The sequence below is a fragment of the Callorhinchus milii genome, unplaced genomic scaffold (assembly GCF_018977255.1).
Source record: "Callorhinchus milii isolate IMCB2004 unplaced genomic scaffold, IMCB_Cmil_1.0 Scaffold647, whole genome shotgun sequence".
NCBI lineage: Eukaryota > Metazoa > Chordata > Chondrichthyes > Chimaeriformes > Callorhinchidae > Callorhinchus > Callorhinchus milii.
In genome coordinates, this window is record NW_024705388.1 from 15,129 (window position 1) to 21,182 (window position 6,054).

The following is a 6,054-nucleotide window of genomic DNA, read 5'->3' on the forward strand; positions in this document are numbered from 1 at the left end:
TGGGGGTGGCCGAGACTGTGGTGGTACTGGAATTACAGGAAACATTAACGGAATGCATGAGCTCAGTGTGCACGAGTACGCATTACACAAAGTAATCAAATCTCCCCACTTAACAGTTAACGCCGCCTGATAACAGAAGAGCCCCAATCGGCTGGCGTATCGGTCAACGCGCCCGCTCCAACGAAGGGCGATTTCCACAGCGATGTCTGCGCATGGCATGAAGCGGACCGCGCTGTTCGTTGTTACTGGTCCGACAAGGATTAGCGTTCCACTGGAGCCGTTCCGCGTCAGGTGGCCCCGGCGAGCGGAGGATCTGCTGTGGGCCCGTCCACGACTGTGGGTGGTGCTGCGCTCTTTGAGCCGCGGCGTGCGACAAAGGCAGCTTGACTCGAATGGAAGAGGGGAACGTTGCTCGGCTTTATCGTGGAGGGTCCGCGCCGAGGTTGCAAAGTTGTTGGACTTTAGTTTCCCGCCATGTCGCCACACCAATGTTCAGGGGTACGCTATTGAGGAACAGAAAGGTTTACAAATCGCGGTCAAGTGCGTCATCGAGAGCACTCTAGCGACACATCGCTACACGGACATTGTATGGCATAGCTGGGCCTTCAAATCCCACATAAGACAGGTCTGTGAAAAAAATCCAGGTCGAGGATCGCCGCTGCTGTACGAATTTGCAGGAACGACCTGGGGGTGCCCTCGGCTGATGCACTACGATCTGCCACCTTCTCGCTGATCTTAACTCGGTGGCAGTCGCTGGACTCCAGGATGGGCCCCGGGAGCTCGTGAACAAAACTGCTGGATGCACAGTTAAATAACGCACTGCACCATCACAACCGGGACGCTGAAACAACAACAATCTCCTGGTTCCCTGATCTGGCGAACATTCTGCCACCAAATATCCGTGAAGACATCGCCCAAACTGCAAGGGGCGTTTACACATTTTCTTGCCAACAACAACCAAACCTACCCATCAACCAAGGCCTCGACAGTGTACCTTGATACTGACTCAAGTTCCGATGAGTCTCCACCTAGTCCAACCAGATCCAAAGAACGCCGGAAAACGCGGACGTCCAGAATAAATACTTTATCCGGAATCCAAACATCATCGCACCTCTGGCTTTTACATTCCTCCTCGAAGACAAACCGGTGCCACCATCGCCGCATCGGAACATCAACAGGCCGATGCGCACATCTCCTTCATGAGTGGGAAATTAAAGACACGGCCACAGGAGTGTGATTGTGGCTATGCAACCCCAAACTATGGACCCAGACAGGAAACCACTGTAGTCTGCGCTCCTTCAAGAATAGAAGACTTATTTTCTTATTCGAAAAAACTTCAAGCGCTAATGTCGCTCGCCTGAGGCACGCACACACAGCCTTGGCACACATCTGCAAGGCAAGAGCTGTCAGTCTTTTTTTGGGCTTGTGTCTTTTAAATCACAGAGATTGATTCAGCCCACCGATTCGCTGTTGTTGGCGCGTCTCTGGACGATCGGGTGCCCACCTTCCATCTCCGTTCGGGCCGAAAGCATGGCTTGAGGCTGCTGATGCTACACAGGTGTCCAACTCATGCATTCCCAGTTCTGTTTCATTCCTGCGTGATGTGTTCCCCATTCCCCTTTCCCTCCTCCCTTCTACCTCCCCTCCTCCCGACCTGGCTTAACTTCACCTGCCTTCCCGCTCGCCCGCCCGCCTGCCCGCTCGCTCGCCGCCGCTCGCCCGCCCGCTCGCCCGCTTCCCTCCATCAACGCCCTTCCACCCAAGCCTCCGGATCTTCAAGCATAGACGGCAACCGCCGGGACAGTACAATAGCAATAACAACGCCAGCACGCGGGCCAGCAGAGGTAATGCCTCTCACCTTCCCTGTGCCCCCCCGCCCTGTGCCCCACACCCCCCACCCATTCCCAGCGTCCGCTTGCCTCTTCATTTGTTTCGTAAATGAAAGTCGGCTACTGCTTTGCCGCGGCAGCGGCGTTCTCTCGTTGTTTGATCTCGTAGTTAAAAAACCACATGGCCGTCCGCCATTGTGACTGCATTCCGAGTCACGCAATCTTTTTCTTCGATAAAACTGGCCAAATGTTTCTCGATGCGGAGGGCCCTCCTGATCGACAATAAGCAATGGTATTAATACGACTATTATTATTTGTAAAGGCTTCGCATCGACAGCGAGCCAGGGGCCTAACGGTGCAACGTGCGGCGCGGTTCGGCAGTTAATGGCGCGCCGGACAGCCCGGCGAGCGAGGAGCCGGTGTCTCCCAGGACGCGGGGACCCCGGCGCCGCCCATTTCCACGCAGGTGGCGCCCTCGCGCCGCCTGTGCCCGGCTTGCGGCAGAAGCCAGGGATCGGGTCGCCGGGCAGCGAGCTCATGACCCTCGAGCAGTTCCTGGAGGAGAGCAACCGCCTGTCGCCGACGTGCCTGGTACGTACGGCACCACTCTGCACGCCACCGCCGGCAACGTGATCGCGTGCGTGTGCTGTAGTAGTAGTGTGTAACGCACTGCTATGAACCCAGCTGCTTGCGTTCACTTCAATTCCCAGCCACGGCTGACATCAGCAGCGGCGAGCGATATCGGAGTGATATCTGAAATGACACGGCATGGAGATGCTTTATTCCAGCCAGAGAATGACTTAAAGGCCGAATTCAAGCCAAAAAGGGCATGCCAAATTGAGGCGGTCAGAATGTTACACATCCCTTGGTCTTTGACACAAATCCCAGGCCTGCAAATGAGCATCACCCCGTAGCACAATTGAGCAGCTGTGCTCCATTAATTTGGTGACCCGCATCTCGCAGTCCACTCAGGCAGGTCGTGCTTACGAGCTTGCCGTGACGACGCAGACTCCTACCACTCCTCACCCTCCAACATGACCTCCGCCCCCGCGTTCCCCCGTATCTCCAGCGCAAGGTCGTCAGCGAGGAGAACATCCTGGACGGGCGGGAGGAGCGGCCGGCGACGGGCGAGGCGCAGGACCGGCGCCATCAGCGCGAGCGCGTCGGCTTCGCCGCCCGGGACGGCGTCCGCCACCAGACCCGGGCAGTACGTGCGGCCCAGCCCCCGCAACGGCAGCGCCGCGGACGGCGTCAGCGGCGACGCGTCGGGACCGGGTCTCGACGGCCAGCGCCGGGCGCTGTCCGTGGCCGAGCGGCTCGACCGGCTGCAGCAGCAGCAGCCGCGATTGTCGGATCCCGACGGGTACCTGCACGGGAGCAGCACGCTGCCACGCAAGGGGCTCTCCCTCCGGGACCGCCCGCCGCTCGCCGACGACCGGGGGCCTCGCCGGCACGCGCCGCCTGCCGCGGCGAGGACGCCGGGAGCCCCGGCGGGGCCGTGGCATCGCCGCCGCCGCCGCGTCCCGGCTTGTCGGCCGGCGGGGTGGCACGCTCGCCCTCGTGCAGCGTGCAGGAGCTGATGCAGCACGACCGCGGCGACCTGTGTCGGTGGACGTCTCGCCCGTCGGCGACAAGGCGCCCTGCGCAACCGCCGCCCCGCCGGGTTCACAGAATTCCAGCTGCCGTAGAGCGGGAGGCGCGGCGGTGGAGGCGGTGACGGCGGTGACGGCGACGGCGACGGCGGTGCGCGTGCATCAGCAGGAGACGCACCCTCGGCTGGAGCGGCCGCAGTCGTTTAAAGTCACGGCCGTGACGGCGAAGTCGTTAACGCCCGAGTACCCTGCCGGCCGGTGGACACACGCCGCTTCTCGTTCGCCCCGGCGAAGGAGGAGGGCGGTGGTGGCGGCGGCGGCGGCGGCGGCGAAGCGGCGCCACAGCCCGGTGGTGCGTACCGGGACGGGGGGCAGCGTCAGGAAATCGGCTACGGCAACGCAGATCGGATCGCCGCCGGGCAGCGGTGCGGCGAAGGAGATTGTGGTGACGCAGGTGCAGCTGTCGGTGGCGCCGCCATCGGGCAGCCTCATCGGCTGCAGCGGCCCGCGCCGAGACCCAGCGACATCGCCATGGTGACGCCGGTGGTGGCGGTGGGGCCGGCATCGGGGTCGCAGGAACGACGCTGAGCAACAACAGCAGCAGGCGGTGGCGCCGGTCGCCATGACGGGCACGGACGCGGCGGACGCTGGCGCCGTTACGCCGCCACCGCCCAAGGACGGCGCTCAGACGCCGCCCCAGGCCACCTCCACCCCAACGGACAAGCAGACCGTGTGGTACGAGTACGGCTGTGTGTGAAGGGTGGGGGGCGGCGAGCCAGAAGATTTTAGGAGGTGGGGGGCGGCAGTGGTGGGGATGCCTGAAACTTAACTCGACTTCCCTAGAGCCTGCCCACCACCACCACCATCATCCCGCCTCCTGAAATCACGCCTTCCCAGCACGATGATTGAGCAGAGCGAAACGTTTTGTTTACTCTGGTCCGCTCGTGTTTTTCCAAAGCCGGAGGGAGGAGAGGCGCCCGTGGCTGGATTGACTTCACCGAGGGATCGCGGTGCATTGCCGTCGGTCCCTTGCAGGACAAACCTGATGGACAACCCTGATGAATCAAACCCTTTGCATGAGAATTCACAATCCCCACCACCCCCTGCTTACACTACAGACGGACGGGCAGCAGCAGCACGGCAGTCGGGGAAGACTGGTGACGGACGGCAAGAGGACCCTTCATCTCGTTCTGAATCGCGACCTATATCTTTGCGGCGTTGCGTTCTTTTGCTAGTTAAAGTTTGCCTTTCCTTGACTTTCGTATTTTTTCTCTTTATCCGTGGCCATCACCAAAATGTAGAGCGTTGTATTGAAGAGAACGATGGGAGTCAAAATTTTAAACCAAGGATCTTGTTTTTGTGTCACGTAGGTTGTAGCCGCGAGTGTAAAGAATGCAAAGCAATAATGTGTGTACGACAGGGAGGGGCGCGAGGGATTTTACCCCCGGACGTTAGCCCTCCGTGTCCGTAGTTTACAAGCAACGCGTGATTGTAAAGGGAGAGCATTGCTTAACACTTCCAATCATCAGTCGGTTCGTTTTCCGAGCGCGGTCGTTTAAATCGTCTTCAACGCTAACGACAAATGCGGTTTGAAGCGCGCGGCGGGGCCTGTCCATTGCATCGGCTCAGTGACAATTAAACATCTAAATATTTACCCAGGGGAATCTGGAGGAGTCTCGCGACCAAGTTTTAGGAGGTCAAACCGCACCGATTATATCGAGCAACGTTCCATTTCATTGAGACCTATCAACTCGTGAGAGATCACAACCTTACCCCGTCATCGAGCCCTGTTTGTTGACCACCACCCTCCATTTACTTGAATGGATATCCGATAGTTAAATTAAACCGCCGTCAACTTTCGTACACGTCCATTTCATACAAGCAGTCGCCATTCGCTTGAACTGAGCCTCCTTCACCTACGTCACCCACGTGGCAGTGGCACAAACGCACAGAAGCTCATCTGGAACCCGCGTTGCGTGTTGTGATCGCGGCAGTGAAATTATGCGGCGGACGCCAAATGCATCGCTTGGTAGATCTCTGCACAGGCGCGGCGATTCTTTCACATACCTGTCAACCCCTTATCAGTGCCTACCTTATACAGACCAATTCAGACCTTATTGGTCACCCCGTGCCCTTATAAATCTCAACGTTCATCCTACAAAGTCCCATCACAAGGGAGAAACACAAAGACAAAAGCAAATGTGTTTTTGCCCGTATTGAAACAGCTGTACACCGTATGGACCTGAAAACTCAATTTCCCTGTACAAGAGTACGGGTAAACTGTATGGGTTGACAAGTATGCATTCAGCAGGATCATCACACATCAGCATCCCGATCTTCTTAGTCTATACATAATAAAAAAATATATATAAGGTTTACATTAAGCCTGTAGTTGTGACATGTAGCAATTCAAATCTGCTGGCACATGTGAGTTTAATAAATTGTGAATGAATAATTCCTCTTTTACACAAGAGGAATAAAGATGAGAATCTTCCAATTGCACCATGACGGTATCTCACATGTCGAGGAGAAAGTCACTACACGTCGTGGTACTCTACCAAGACACGTGAATGATAATGATACAAAATAACCATAAGAATTAGTTAAGTAAGCAAAGAAAATAAATAACTTCC